Genomic DNA, 15,694 nt, shown 5'->3' with positions numbered 1-15,694 from the left:
GAGTTTATATGGCATTTGTAACCAGGGTTCTAAGGTGAGAACCTGGGCAGCCAGCCACCAAATGTGGAAATCACAAATTTACATTCCTTACGTTTAACATTCATCGGAGAAACACTGCTTGTAGTAATGTTTATTCCATTCATAGGCAAAAAAATTTTGTAGTATTTATTCATTTCATAAAACTCATTATATCTTTTTTTTTTTTTTTTTTTTTTTTTTTTTTTACAGAGACAGAGAGAGGGATAGACAGGGACAGAGAGACAGGAACGGAGAGATGAGAAGCACCAATCATTAGTTTTTCATTGCACATTGCGACACCTTAGTTGTTCATTGATTGCTTTCTCATATGTGCCTTGACTGTGGGCCTTCAGCAGACCGAATAACCCCTTGCTCGAGCCAGCGACCTTGCATCCAAGCTGGCGAGCTTTTTGCTCAAGCCAGATGAGCCCGCCCTCAAACTGGCAACATCGGGGTCTCGAACCTGGGTCTTCCGCATCCCAGTCTGACGCTCTATCCACTGAGCCACCGCCTGGTCAGGCAAACTCATTATATCTTTGATGAAATACTACTACATTTTTAATTCCCAGTTTGTTACTTCAGTAAACAAACATAACAAGCCTGACCAGGCGGTGGCACAGTGGATAGAGCATCGGACTGGAATGCGGAAGACCCAGATTCGAGACCCCGAGGTCTCCAGCTTGAACGCGGGCTCATCTGGTTTGAGCAAAGCTCACTAGCTTGGACCCAAGGTCGCAAGGGGTTACTTGGTCTGCTGAAGGCCCACGGTCAAGGCACATATGAGAAAGCAATCAATAAACAACTAAGGTGTTGCAACGAAAAACTGATGACTGATGCTTCTCATCTCTCTTCCATTCCTGTCTGTCTGTCCCTATCTCTGACTCTCTGTCTCTGTAAAACAAACAAACAAACAAAAAACATATATAAGGTAAAGCAGTGGTCCCCAACCCCTGGGCCGCGGACCAGTACCGGTCCGTGGGCCATTTGGTACCAGTCCGCAGAGAAAGAATAAATAACTTACATTATTTCCGTTTTATTTATATTTAAGTCTGAACGATGTTTTATTTTTAAAAAATGACCAGATTCTCTCTGTTACATTTGTCTAAGACTCACTCTTGACGCTTGTCTTGGTCATGTGATACATTTATCTGTCCCACCCTAAAGGCTGGTCCGTGAAAATATTTTCTGACATTAAACTGGTCCGTGGCCCCAAAAAGGTGGGGGACCAGTGAGGTAAAGAGAAAAAGTGCCAAACAACGGGGGGGGGGGGGGGGGGGGGATGACAAACTGTCATGTTTCAGCTTTGTGTTATGCAACATGGAAATATTTTAAATAATAGTTTTATTGTTTTTGTCAGGTATTAATATTTTTCATTAGTATTTTAAAAACTCTTATAATCTAGTTTTGTGTACCTCTTTTATTGCTCTTATTTAAGTATTAGATGCATAAAATAATAAATTACCTTTCTGCATATTTGTTTTTTGATACCTAAAATGGTCATTAGGGCAGAGAACCAATTGTTAAATTATTTGAATCCCACCACTGCATTTATACCTATTACAGAAATATTTGTTGTGAACCATATAAATCTAATATTTGATACAAGCAGTTACTCTTCTTCAGATATGAAAATGACCAAAAGTAACTGCAGGAAAAAAATCCAAGTGAATTTTGTTCACAATTCAATTTATTCTCCTCAAATTAAATGTGCATTGTAAAGGTGACATGGTATACTCTGGCCAAAAGGCTCAGTGAATAAAGCGTCCCCCCGGCAGGTTCCACCCGGGTCAGGGCACATAGCAATCGAGTGCACAACTCAATGGAACTAAATGAAACAAAAAATTGATGCATCTTTCTCTTTCTCTCTCAGATCAATGAGAAACGATTCTTTAAAAAAGGTGGCATGCTCCTGTACAAAGCAATGTTCGTTTCCTTTTATAAAAATGAGTTTCAGCTAAGTTTATCAAAAGCAAGCCAAATAGAAAAACAACAATCACCCCCAATTTTCCGGTGTTAAATAGCTATTTAAAATGTCTTTAAACCCTATACTAAATTAGCTGGCAAGTGCAAGATGAATGTTTGCAAAATAACGTAGCACAGTGATGCACAAGACTCTAGAACTTCAAGTGAACAACGTAAGCTAGTTCTCAGACCTGGCAAGAAATACAAAACGCTCCAGTGCACGCCGGTAGCCGCCCGGCGACAGCAGACCTTATCCTCTGACAGGTCACGCACCCAAAGTGAAACCGAAGCACCCCGTGTTCAGCCAGTACGTCCTCGTATTAAATGAAAACGGTAATTAACATGCATCGGCCACTCTCGTTTTAGAAAAAAACAGACATAAAAAGATCAAGTTCTTCTCCAATCGGAGCTCTACAAAGCGCGCTTCCCCACTGACGTCAAGCCCAGCCCGGTCTACGAACAGGTGCGGCCACGGGCACGTGGGTCTCCAGCCAGTACCCGCAGGCTCCGAGCGGCTGCGAAGAGCCTGCGACCACACACGAGAGACCGCTCAGGGGCCGCCTCGGGCACACGGAAAAGGGTGACCACTGAGGCCGGGAGGGAAGTTGAGTCAAGGAAGAAGCGGAAGCTCGGATAACAGGGACGCAGGGTCGCCTCACGCCTATACCCTCCTTCCGTCCACGAGACCTCCCCACGCCACTCCACAGGTACCTGTCACCTGCCGCGCAGCCGCGACACGCACACTGCTCGTGTCCCCCTTCCCGCCCAAGCAAGGGCCGCGTTCGGTCAGCGACAACACTGGCGACAACGCCGAGGTGGGGCTGCGGTGGGGCGCGGGGCCGGAGACTGCGCCAGTGACCGGACGACACGCACCTCTGCAGTTCCTCACAAGCTGGCCTTGCTGAGTAGTAATAGTTGCCGACCGCCCTTTACTTCCGCTTTCCACCGGTGCGGCCGAGCTACTTCCGGCTACAGAGTTGTGACTGGGGAGGCCCAGAGCGCCACGCAGCCAACATCTTACACCAGCGGAGGCCCCGCCTCCATCTTTGCCGCCGCCGCGGTTCCTTCCGGGCCAGAATACCTGCACGCTCTGTTTGCGGCGGCTTCCCGTGGTCCGCGGGTGTGAGGGAGGCAGTGGGCACCCGGAAGCTCTCTAACGGGTGCTGGTGGGCTTCAGCGTTCTCTCCAGTTTAGGCTCTGTGGCGTTTCCGACTTGGCTTCCTTAAATCCTACTGTTAAAAGCTACGTTGCACAATAGAGACAAAAAGGACATTGTTTCGGAACATTTTAGGCTTTATTCGGAACTATAAATTTTGGTAGGTTCCGTTCCAGGGAAAAGAATAAATTTTATGGAAATGTGATAAAATTTAATTTTATTCTGGCTTACTTTTCACTGGCAGTGACAATTTAATCTGCAGAGGTTACTTTGACCTTTTAATTATTTGCTTGAAAATATAAACTGTTGTATCAGAACAGCGAGAAACAGACATTTTGCCACACAATTAAGTAACCAAATTAAGGAGTCTTTATTTTTTTTTATTTTTATTTTTTAATTCATTTTAGAAAGGAGAGAGAGAGAGAGAAGGGGGGAGGAGCAGGAAGCATCAACTCCCATATGTGCCTTGACCAGGCAAGCCCAGGGTTTCGAACCGGTGACCTCAGCATTTCCAGGTCGACGCTTTATCCACTGCGCCACCACAGGTCAGGCCAAGGAGTCTTTATTTTAAACCCAGTGACCGCATGGAAACCTAAATCTTCTAAATCATCCAAATCATGCGGCCCCCAACAGTTTGAGGTTAGCTTTTATTTATTTAATTTAGAGACAGAGGTGAGAGAGAGTAAGAGAGAGCGAAGGAGGGAGGAGAGAAGCAGGAAGCATCAACTCCTATATGCCTTGACCAAGTAAGCCCAGGGTTTTGAACCAGCGAACTCAGCGTCCGAGGTCAACACTTTATCCACTAATCCAACCACAGGTCAGGCGAGGTTAGCTTTTTTTTTTTTTTTTTTAAAGGTTTATACCTTTATATATATACTAGAAAGCCCGGCGGTCATACAAAATGACCGCTGTTCGAGATATTATAAATTGTAATTAAAATGATTTGTGCAAAGGTGTCTGCTAATTCAAACTGAATTACCCAGGGCAGGTGGCAAGGACGCCCCTTTGCTTACTGCCCCACGGGGTTTCCCCCTTCTACTTGCTTAAGTGCTTAAAGTAGAGTTCAATGAAGGAAACCACTGGCGGTACATTTCCTTTTTTTTTATTTTTTTTTCCTTTTTTTCTTCTGACGCTGGAAACGGGTAGAGACAGTCAGACAGACTCCCGCATGCGCCCGACCGGGATCCACCCGACAGGCCCACCAGGGGCGAGGCTCTGCCCACCAGGGGGCGATGCTCTGCCCCTCCGGGGGGCGTCGCTCTGTTGCGACCAGAGCTACTCTAGCGCCTGGGGCAGAGGCCGAGGAGCCATCCCCAGCGCCCAGGCCATCTTTGCTCCAATGCTGCCTTGGCTGCGGGAAGGGAAGAGAGAGACAGAGAGGAAGGGGGGGGGGGGGGTGGAGAAGCAAATGGGCGCTTCTCCTATGTGCCCTGGCCGGGAATCGAACCCGGGTCCCCCGCACGCCAGGCCGACGCTCTACCACTGAGCCAACCGGCCAGGGCCATGCGGTACATTTCTTAAGAGCCACCATTACCTCAATAAATAAAGGTGATTTAAATAATAAAATGTTAATTCATATGTCAAAGATCTCTTTGTACACAACATTTCTTGTGTAGATCTTTCCATCATTTTTAAGCTTGCCTTGCAGAGGACCATCAATTATTTTTAATTTTACGTCCGTTCTTTCACGAACTCTTGAACAGGCAACATAAAGTTGACCGTGTCCAAATGCAGGCTCAGGTAAAAAAAATGCCAACACACTTAAGCGTTTGGCCCTGAGACTTACTGATGGTCATAGCAAAGGCAAGTTTTACAGGAAATTGTCCATGTCGCAATTGAAACGGCAACCCTGTTTGAGATGGAGCCAAATCAATTCTTGGAATGACATGTATTTCACCTTTAGAGGAGCCAAAGACTTAGCTATTATGACATTATTTTTCAATTGGAGAACCTCTAGTCTTGTACCATTGCAAACACCCTTTCTGGTGTTAAGATTTCTTTTTTCTTTTTTTTTTTTTTTTTTAACTGAGAAATTTTTTTTTAATTTAGTGAGAGGAGTGGAGGCAGAGACTCACTCCAGCAGGTGCCTCAACTGGGATCCACCTGACAAGCCCACTAGGGGGGCCCTTGCTCCCTTGCAACCACAGCCATTTTTTTATTTACTTATTTTTTACAGAGACAGAGAGTGAGTCAGAGAGAGGGATAGACAGGGACAGACAGGAACGGAGAGAGATGAGAAGCATCAATCATTAGTTTTTCATTGTGCGTTGCAACACCTTAGTTGTTCATTGATTGCTCTCTCATATGTGCCTTGACCGCGGGCCTTCAGCAGACCGAGTAACCCCTTGCTGGAGCCAGCAATCTTGGGTCCAAGCTGGTGAGCTTCTGCTCAAACCAGATGAGCCCACGCTCAAGCTGGTGACCTCGGGGTCTCGAACCTGGGTCTTCTACATCCCAGTCCGATGTTCTATCCACTGCGCCACCTCCTGGTCAGGCTCTGGTGTTAAGATTTCTTAACAGCATAATAATTGCTCCAATCTTTAACATCAATTTGTGAGGTGGCATGCCAGAGGCGGGACTTTTTGAATGCCGTGGCAACTTCACCCCATTGGCTAGTACAGTTACGCAAGCAACCAATAAGCTATCAGCGACACTTAAGCCACATATAATAAAGATATATATATCTATATATGATTTAATTTATTGATTTTACAGAGCAAAGAGACGTGGGGGAGGGGTAAGAAGCATGAACTCATCGTTGCTTCACTTTAGTTGTTCAATTGCTTGCTTGTTGTATGTGCCTTGACCAGGCAAGCCCAGGGTTTCAAACCAGCGACTTCAGCGTTCCAGGTCAAGGCTCTATCCTTTGCACCACCACAGGTCAGGCTGAGGTTAGCTTTTAAAGACAAAATTACACACTGCTTGGGGAATGGGAAGAAGCCTGGCAGTAAAACAAAGCAATGAAACAAGCTCTCTTACAATGCTTATCTATAGGAATAATTCAGGGAGAAACATTCTGGGAACATCTGCAGACTTGTGGAACTAGCCCAAAGCCACAGCCAGGGAAACCAGCCTCAAGGCCAGGGTTAGGGAGTCTTTTAGAAAAAGCAAGTTCTGCTGAAAGTTACTTATGCTAAGAGCCTTTCTTTTCTACATTTCAAAACCACTATGCAAAATTGTTTTAGAATATGTGACACTGGCCCTGGCCAGATATCTCCATTGGTTGCAGCATCATTCTGATATACAAAGGTTGTGTGTTCAATCTCTGGCCAGGGCACTGTTGGTCAAATTAAGTTTGTAAATATATATGTTTGCTTGATTATAGTTTGCATTGGGTATGGAGGACAGGCTGTAAGCAGGCAGGGTCATTATAGCCTAAGGCTTAGTTTTAAGAATAAGCTTTTCCCCACCCCCTTCACTGTTACATGATGCGGGTGGTGCACTTCTACTAAGGTACCAAAAAACTGCAAAACTAATATTGATATTCTAGGAGAAAAGGTCAGGCTTTCCTGTCCCATCCTTCCTGTAGGGAGGGGAGAGAGAAGACTGTAGAAGTTTCTGGCTTGCAAGAATAATGTTTCGTTTAGTTTAAATTAAAATAAAGGTTAAGCCTGACCAGGTGGTGGCACACTGGATAGAGCATCGGACTGCGATGCAGAGGACCCAGGTTAGAGACCTCAAGGTCACCAGCTTGAGTGTGGGCTCATCTGGTTTGAGCAAAGCTCACCAGCTTGGACCCAAGGCCACTGGATTGAGCAAGGGGTTACTCGGTCTGCTGTAGCCCCACGGTCAAGGCACATATGAGACAGCAATTGAACAACTAAGGTGTCACAACGAAAAACTGATGATTGATGCTTCTCATCTCTCTGCATTCCTGTCTGTCTGTCCCTATCTATCCCTCTCTCTGACTCTCTCTCTCTGTCCCTGTAAAAAATTTAAAAAAATAAAAAATATTTAAAAATAAAAATAAAATAAAATAAAGGTTAACTGAGAAACTTCTTCTCTTTCAATGGGAGACAAAATTTACATACCACCTTGCATTGATTGTAGTCCTCCCCCCTTCCTGGAATCCTGAGAGTAACATACCTCTAGGCAAAGGAGGGAAAATGAATCCTGAAAGATTTGTAAACATCTTTGATTGTTACCTTAAAAGTCTTAATGTTTCTGTGTATCCCCTAAACAAATGTTGTAAGCTTGTGCCATGATGTCATGCTCCCTCCCAGCCCGTGTGTGATCAAGGGTATATAACCAGCCCCTGAGATGTATTTGGCACACACAATTTGGGTCTGCAAATGCTCCATGTCAGCCATATGTGGCCAGCATATTTAATTAATCTCCTCCTTTAATAAAACTCTTCAAAACTCACCTGACCAGGCCCTGGCTGGTTGGCTCAGCGGTAGAGCGTCGGCCTGGCGTGCAGAAGTCCCGGGTTCGATTCCCGGCCAGGGCACACAGGAGAAGCGCCCATCTGCTTCTCCACCCCCCCTCCTTCCTCTCTGTCTCTCTCTTCCCCTCCCGCAGCCAAGGCTCCATTGGAGCAAAGATGGCCCAGGCGCTGGGGATGGCTCCTTGGCCTCTGCCCCAGGTGTTAGAGTGGCTCTGGTCGCAACAGAGCAACGCCCCGGAGGGGCAGAGCATCGCCCCCTGGTGGGCAGAGCGTTGCCCCCTGGTGGGCGTGTTGGGTGGATCCTGGTCGGGCGCATGCAGGAGTCTGTTGGACTGTCTCTCCCGATTTCCAGCTTCAGAAAAATACAAAAAAAAAAAACCAAACTCACCTGACCAGGCGGTGGCGTAGTGGATAGAGTGTCAGACTGAGATGTGGAGGACCCAGGTTTGAGACCCCGAGGTTGCCAGCTTGGGTGCAGACTCATCTGGTTTGAGCAAAGCTCACCAGCTTGGACCCAAGGTTGCTGGCTCAAGCAAGGTGCTACTCAGTCTGCTGTAGGGCCACAGTCAAGGCACATATGAGAAAGCAATCAGTGAACAACTAAAAACAATGAAAAACTGATAATTGATGCTTCTCATCTCTCTCCATTCCTGTCTGTCTGTCTGTCCCTGCCTATCCCTCTCTCTGACTCTCTCTGTCTCTGAAAAAAGAAAAAAACTCTTCAAATCTCATCTGGACTTGGTGTCTATATGTAAACCCACAGAAGTGAGGTACAGTACTTTTCAACATCTGGGGTATGGTACTTTACAACATTTAGCACCCAATGTGGGGCTCCAGGGTTTCGTGTCACCGGGTAGAGACACCCTAAATTGGCTGGTCTCTCCAGGGAGCTGCCTGACCCTGCTGGAATCTCGAGGAGAGGCACGCCACCTGAGACATTTTCAGGGCTACTGGTTTTCCTGTGGGTTCGAACAGTTCTCCGGTAGACGCCCCTCAGTTCCCAAATTCAACAATACAGACAAATCAGCAAAGAAATCAGGAGGTAGGTAAAGCAACTCTTTTGCTTTGCTGAATTCTGGCTTTTCTCTGAATTCTTGCTTTTGCTTTTCTGTTTGGGACTGGTGCTGGTCAATTTGGGACTAGGATGTAGGTAGGGTAAATTTCTGGCTTTGCTGATTTGTAACTTCAGAAATATGTAGGTAAGGCAGATCTTCTCCTTTGCTGTTTGGAAATCTGGAGGTGTAGGTAGGGCCAATCTTCTGCTTTGCCTGTCTGGATTGGACTCTCCAAAACCGAGACATCAGTGGGGAGTTTGTTGGTCCTGCCTTAGGATTATCTGGGGTGCATCTGCTTGTACTATGGAAAGCGGGCTTTCGGAGATGTCCATTTGTTTGCACATTTAGTCATACTCTGGAAAGACAATTAGTGGGAACTGAGTTAACCAGGTTGACCAGTTCTGCCTCGAGCTTTTGGAGACATCTATTTTTGTTTGCACATTTGTACTTTTGTTCATGCTCTAGGAAGGCAATTAGTGGGGACTGAGTTGAGACCCCAAACTTCCGGAGGCATTTAGTGTTCTCAGAGAAAGACCTGAGTGGGGACATTTGGTGGTGCTACATTTGGGGGTGCTCTTGGTAAGAAACAAGGATAGGGACTGAGTTGATACTGAGCTGATGAGTTTCGTCTCAGGACTTTCAGGGACACTTTTGTATTTGTCGAGATCTCAGTCTTTGTTTTTAATGTTTCTGTCCAAAAACTCCTAAGTGAATTAATATGTAAGGGATGTGGCCTCCGTGCACCTGAAAAACCACTGGGGGAACCCTTCCCTTGTCTATTGTAAAGAGTAAATAATCTGTTTTCTCTTTGTCAGAAAAAGTAGAATAAGTAAAGCACACTCATTCAAATTTCTTAATTTGAAATCTGTATGTAAAGTCTTTGTTTAATGTTTAAATGTGTCTGTTTTTAAGGCCTGACTTGAGTTTTTGTGCCAAAAATTGGAAGTTTCTAACTAAAAGGCAATCTTAAATGGTGACTTGTTTATTCTCTTTGTTCTTGGATCTACGACCTTCAGGGCACTCTGTCTAATTTCTCCCCTGAAAAAATTATTCTCTTCTGTTGGCTCCTTCCCCTTGTTTGTGTAATAATTAATACCTCTATAGTCAAACACCCTTTATTCTGGGTGCTTGTTAATTATCTGTCTCATCTTTCTTGCTTTTATTAGTACACTAATTCCTGGATTTTTCTGTAACAGTTTCAATTTTGTAATAGGTGGCCAGTGACTGGGACTTATAATCCCCAGATAGTAAGAAAAATCTGGAATATCATGACTGGGAATCCAGGCTGTCCCAATCAGTTTCCATACATTGATCAATGGCTAAGTTTAACAATGAATCTGCCACAATGGCTAAAAACTTGCTCAATACAGAAAGGGCGTTACGTCTTCCTAGTCTGGCCAAGCTTATATCTAGGACAGAAAGGGAATTCAAGAGAAAGAATTAAGACTCCGCTAGGAAAAAATCAACGCACATATTGCAATAGGGAATATGCCTGGGAAAGCGTTTCTCAAGCCTCTGGGGAAAAGGGCTGGCAAGTAAGCAGTTTGAGTGAGGGAAGTGCGGAAAGCAGGACCGGGATGTGGTCTGTGCAGAGCAGCGGGGGGAAGGGCCCTAGAATAAGGGTGAGGCCTGACCTGTGGTGGCGCAGTGGATAAAGCGTCGACCTGGAAATGCTGAGGTAGCCGGTTCAAAACCCTGGGCTTGCCTGGTCAAGGCACATATGGGAGTTGATGCTTCTAGCTCCTCCCCCTTCTCTCTCTCTGTTTCTTTCTCTCTCTCCCTCTCTCTCTCTCTCCTCTCTAAAAATGAATTAAAAAAAATTAGAATAAGGGTGAGGTAACTAAAAAATATAAAATAAAAACTAGTTTCAGTTATCCACCTACTGACCAAAAGAAGTTTTGCCCATTTGGAAAATACAGGGTAGAAATAGTATTTAAAAATGGAACTTTGCTTTAGAAAAATCTTAGAAAAAAGAAAAAAAAATTAGAAGTTAACAAACCATGGGTGTGGAACTTGCTAGTTATCAGTTCCTTGAAATAAATTGCAACTCCAAAATGAGTGATAGAATCATGAGTAATAGAAGTGTAGGAAATAGAATTATCAGGGACAGGCCCTCCATGCGTTAGAGTGGTGGCTTATTGCCCCCTACTAGTGTAAAAAAATTGTAGAGGGATTCTGACTCACTCACGCAGGGCTGAGGCGGGTGTTGGGTCCCCTCCAAGTCGCTCAGTTCCTTCGTATGGCATGATTGTTATCTGATGTGACAGGCATGGGATTCACGGGGGAGAACCACTGTCTTAGCTATAATAGTAAAAATTGTAAAAATAATTTTCAGGGAAATGTGGGAAAAATCAAAACCTCATATAGGCTAAAGCAACCAACTATTAGGAAAGTAATTTTGTAAAATTTGTATTTTAATTAGCTGCTGAAAGCAAGGCAGTTAGTTACCGGTAGTGGATTGGATTATGCGAGACAAATGGCAGAAAAGAAAAAAAGGTAAAGGTGGCAGGCTCCTCTCCCAGTTTCAGGAGTCTACTTCCCCTTTGGGCACCCCACCCTCATACTGACTTAATAGTTTAAGTTGTGGGTCAAAAGAGGGTTAGTATCTCTTTGCCAACTGGATAGTTTGTACCAAAAATCCCTTATTGTATAAAAGTATTTTCCATGTTAGGAATGTACAGTAGTACCTTGAGATATGAATTTAATTTGTTCTGTAACCAAGATTGTAAGTCAGTCAACTCGAATATCAAACTGCCAATATTGGACCTGTGCATCAATGTGTCAACTAATGGCAGCTTCCCACATCATGATTCGTATCTCGGAATTTCGCTAGGATCTCGAACAAAAATACAGAGCGAGTCACAGCTTGTATCTTAAAAAATTCGTATGTTGTCTGACCAGGCGGTGGCACAGTGGATAGAGCATCGAACTGGGATGCAGAGAACCCAGGTTCGAGACCCTGAGGTGACCAGCTTGAGCGCGGGCTCATCTGGTTTGAGCAAAAAGCTCACCAGCTTGGACCCAAGGTCACTGGCTCCAGCAAGGGGTTACTTGGTCTGCTGAAGGCCCACAGTCAAGGCACTTATAAGAAAGAAGTCAATGAACAACTAAAGTGTCACAACAAAAAAACTGATGATTGGCCCTGGCCAGTTGGCTCAGTGGTAGAGCATCAGCCTGGTGTGCAGGAGTCCCGCGTTTGATTCCCGGCCAGGGCACACAGGAGAAGCGCCCATCTGCATCTCCAGCCCTCCCCCTCTCCTTCCTCTCTCTCTCTTTCCCTCCCGCAGCCAAGGCTCCATTGGAGCAAAGTTGGCCCGGGCGCTGGGGATGGTCTATGGCCTCTACCTCAGGCGCTAGAATGGCTCTGGTTGCAACAGAGCAATGTCCCAGAGGGGCAGAGCATCGCCCCCCAGTGGGCATGCCGGGTGGATCCTGGTCGGACGCATGCGGGAGTCTGTCTGACTGCCTCCCCGTTTCCAACTTCAGAAAAATACAAAAACAAACAAACCAACAAAAAAACCCTGATGATTGATGCTTCTCATCTCTCTCCCTTCCTGTCTGTCCCTATCTATCCCTCTCTCTGACTCTCTCTGTCCCTGTAAAAAAATAAAAATAAAATAATATATAAATTAAAAAAAATTCATATGTTGCTCTGTTTGTATTTCAAGATACCATTGAATATGTTATTTCAAAAGTATTTTCTTAATTCTTTTTATTTACTGCTTTATAGCCCTGTGATATTGAAATCTTGGTTTAAATATTAGGAAATATGTAATAATTATTAATAATATCTTTTCTGTAATGTTTAGTTTATTATCATTTTGAAACAGTATTATTAAAATTTCTTTTAAATGCTAATGTACTGAGTTATTCAGCAGCAGAGAGACTCTAGAATCCTAAAGGAGACACCAAGCCCATTTCTCTTGCAAAACTCTTCTTTTAAATTTTTATTTTATTTTATTTTTTCATTTTTTTAGAGGAGAGAGGGAGAGAGAGAGCAAGGAGAGACAGAGAGAGAGAAGGGGGGAGGAGCTAGAAGCATCAACACCCATATGTGCCTTGGCCAGGCAAACCCAGGGTTTCGAACTGGAGACCTCAGCATTTCTAGGTCGACGCTTTATCCACTGCGCCACCACAGGTCAGGCCTCTACCTTCTTTTATTTGATCCAGCTAATAACGCTGTTTTTGTCTTTTTCCAAAAGATTATATAGACAGAAAAGCGCCCTCAAGCCCCTTAGCGAGATCTTCTGAGCATGGCTTTTAAGTTCTACAATGACCAAGAAAGAAACAGAAAAGGCAAATAGAGCCCAAAAGAGATCAGGAAAATACCAGTTCTCGGCATATGCCCTTAAAGGCTCCAACGCCCCAAAGGGGCTTCATAGGATTCCATCAGGGCCCTGATTCAAGAGTGGAAAGAAAGGTCATTGAGCTAAAACCTGCCAGGCCTCTCGGCCCCCACCAGGGACATGCCTTTTGCTGTGGAAAAAGGGACACTGGAAGATAAGCTGCCCCCTTGCTCCTCGAAGGGAGGGTTCAGTCTCTTCCAGCCCTGCTCCAGCCACCTGTGACCTGACCTTGCCCAGCCTGCTGGGATTTGCCACTGAAGGATAAAGGTGCCCAGTGCCATTGGCCCCATCTCACGACACTGTGGATGAGCCTAGGGTATTTCTTCCAAGTAGCAGGTAAATTGATCTCATTTCTTGTAAACACGAGGGCCATTTACTATACCTTGCCTAATATTCGGGTTTTATTTATCCTTCAAAGATCTCTGTTGTGGGTATTGACAGTTTTATTTTTTGTTGTTTAGTTTAAGGTATAGTGTCTCTTTTATTCCTCTTGTCTCAACGCTTCATGCCTATTTTAGGCTGGAACCTACTCCTAATTGAGATAAATTTACCTCTGACAAGGTTCTCTTCACCACACCACGGTTGCAGAGACCCAGGGGAAGGCCCCCCTGGATTCACCTCTCCAGTTAAAAAAAAAACGAAAGCACCATGTCCATATGTGCTACAGATGGCTTTTCCAGTCTACCTGAATCATTGCCAGCTAGAAGCAGTGGTCATTGGGACTTAGACTCTAGCTGTAGAGTGTGGAATGTGAACACAATTCCAGTACCTTGTGGACTTTTCCTCAATATGTGTGACTCTTGCTGTTTGGGACAATTTTCAGACTGAAGTAGGAATTGGGTTATATTTGCAAATAATATAAAGCAATGATGGTGTAAACATGGACTTAGTGAAGTTACATTAACATGTTAAGGACATTTAAGAGTGTAGGAATTTTATTTTGATTCCTGTTATATTGGTTAGACTTTGTATAATAATCTAGTAAGTATTGGTCACTGTACTGTATTAGGACACGTTATAATATTTTTGTTTTGTTTTGTTTTTACAGGGACAGAGAGTCAGAGAGAGGGATTGATAGGGACAGACAGGAACAGAGAGAAATGAGAAGCATCAATCATTAGTTTTTTGTTGCAACACCTTAGTTGTTCATTGATTGCTTTATCATGTGCCTTGACCGTGGGGCTACAGCAGACTGAGTAACCCCTTGCTCAAGCCAGCGACCTTGGGTTCAAGCTGGTGAGCTTTGCTCAAACCAGATGAGCCTGCAACTCAAGCTGGTGACCTTGGGGTCTCGAACCTGGGTCCTCCACATTCCAGCCCAATGCTCTATCCACTGCACCACTGCCTGGTCAGGCTGTTATAGTATTTCTTAATATTAGCTGTTTTAATTTTATTATTTATTTTATGTTTTTCCAGTCTGCCTCAAAATCGCAACATAGGAATTCAAATGAGTAGGAAAATACTACCCCAAACCAGTGGGGTTTTGGGACCCTTATTGCCAAAGGTTTATTTGCAACCAATTAGAAAAAGATTTTGTCAACAGGAAAGGAATAATGAGAAAAGCCAGACTTAGAATCTATTTCAGAAGGCATAGTCAGACCTGTGGTGGCACAGTGGATAAAGCGTCGACCTAGAAATGCTGAGGTTGTGAGTTCGAAACCCTGGGCTTGCCTGGTCAAGGCACATATGGGAGTTGATGCTTCCTGCTCCTTCCCCATCTCTCTCTCTCTGTCTCTCTCTCTCTTCTCTCTCCCTCTCTCCTTCCTAAAATGAATAAATAAAAAATAAAAAATTAAATTAAATATTACAGAAGGCATAATATCTTCAGTGTCTGGTTTATGTCCAAATGAATACTAAGCAAAGTAAAAAAATTGTAAAAGAAAAAAACAGAGAGAAATAGGCTTTCCCAGGTAAACATTTAGAAATAGACTGTAATAACATAATTGACAGGTAAATAAAAGCATTTCCTTCTAGAAGTGCGGCCACAGTGCCTGACCAAGCGGTGGCGCAGTGGATAGAGCATCAGACTAGGATGCAGAAGGACTCAGGTTTGAGATCCCGAGGTCACCAGCTTGAGCGCAGGCTCATCTGACTTGAGCAAAAAGCTCACCAGCTTGGACCCAAGGTCGCTGGCTCGAGCAAGGGGTTACTTGGTCTGTTGAAGGCCCGCGATCAAGGCACATATGAGAAAGCAATCAATGAAAAACTAAGGTGTCGCAACGAAAAACTGATGATTGATGCTTCTCATCTCTCTCCGTTCCCGTCTGTCTGTCCCTATCTCTCTCTCTCTCTCTCTCTGACTCTCTCTCTGTCCCTGTAAAAAAAAATAATAAAGGTGGGACTACAGTGACAGTTGTTAGAAAGTTCATATATAAAATTATTTCCAGGTTTAGCTTGCCTATTCTAGTATTGGGCCTGCATTTGTGTCCAGAGTTTCACAGCTAGTAGGAAAGGAACCCCGTATTAATTATAAACTAATTTGAAGTTACATTGTGCCCACAGGCCCTTTTAAATTAGACTTTGGGGGAAAGGATAACTAGGGTAAAATGAAAGCCAATTAATTTAATGTAAGTTACTAAAGGTTTGTGCAGGTTATGGGGAATCGATCAGTAACATGTTTCTTTAATGAACCATATTGCTATTAATGCGGTCTGTTAAATATCTGTTATATGTTATGTTAATATTCCTACACAACAGCCTCATGCTTCAGTAAATTAAGTCAAGGATTTGACTTGGATATAAAACAGTGGGTATCGTTGTAAGGAACCAA

General features: G+C 44.2%; 1 protein-coding gene and 1 pseudogene across 4 annotated transcripts in view; one reads left to right on the top strand and one right to left on the bottom strand.

Moving 5' to 3' along the window:
- The window catches only part of UGGT1 (UDP-glucose glycoprotein glucosyltransferase 1), a 274,935-nt gene that overhangs the window by 243,285 nt on the left and 15,956 nt on the right, over window positions 1-15,694 (bottom strand). For 3 of the 4 annotated variants that reach the window (XM_066232987.1, XM_066232989.1, XM_066232990.1), the window contains exon 1: window positions 2,692-3,333. The exons of the other annotated variant lie outside the window; for it this stretch is intronic. The gene's annotated coding sequence lies outside the window, so the exon portion shown is untranslated. Of the gene's footprint in view, window positions 1-2,691; window positions 3,334-15,694 lie in introns of those variants that run through there. 4 annotated transcript variants of the gene reach the window in all.
- The window catches only part of LOC136306530 (heterogeneous nuclear ribonucleoprotein A3-like), a 28,824-nt pseudogene continuing 14,330 nt past the window's right edge, over window positions 1,201-15,694 (top strand).

This window comes from Saccopteryx bilineata, chromosome 5, assembly GCF_036850765.1.
Source record: "Saccopteryx bilineata isolate mSacBil1 chromosome 5, mSacBil1_pri_phased_curated, whole genome shotgun sequence".
In the NCBI taxonomy this organism is placed as follows: Eukaryota; Metazoa; Chordata; class Mammalia; order Chiroptera; family Emballonuridae; genus Saccopteryx; species Saccopteryx bilineata.
This window is presented reverse-complemented; position numbering and strand designations above follow the sequence as displayed.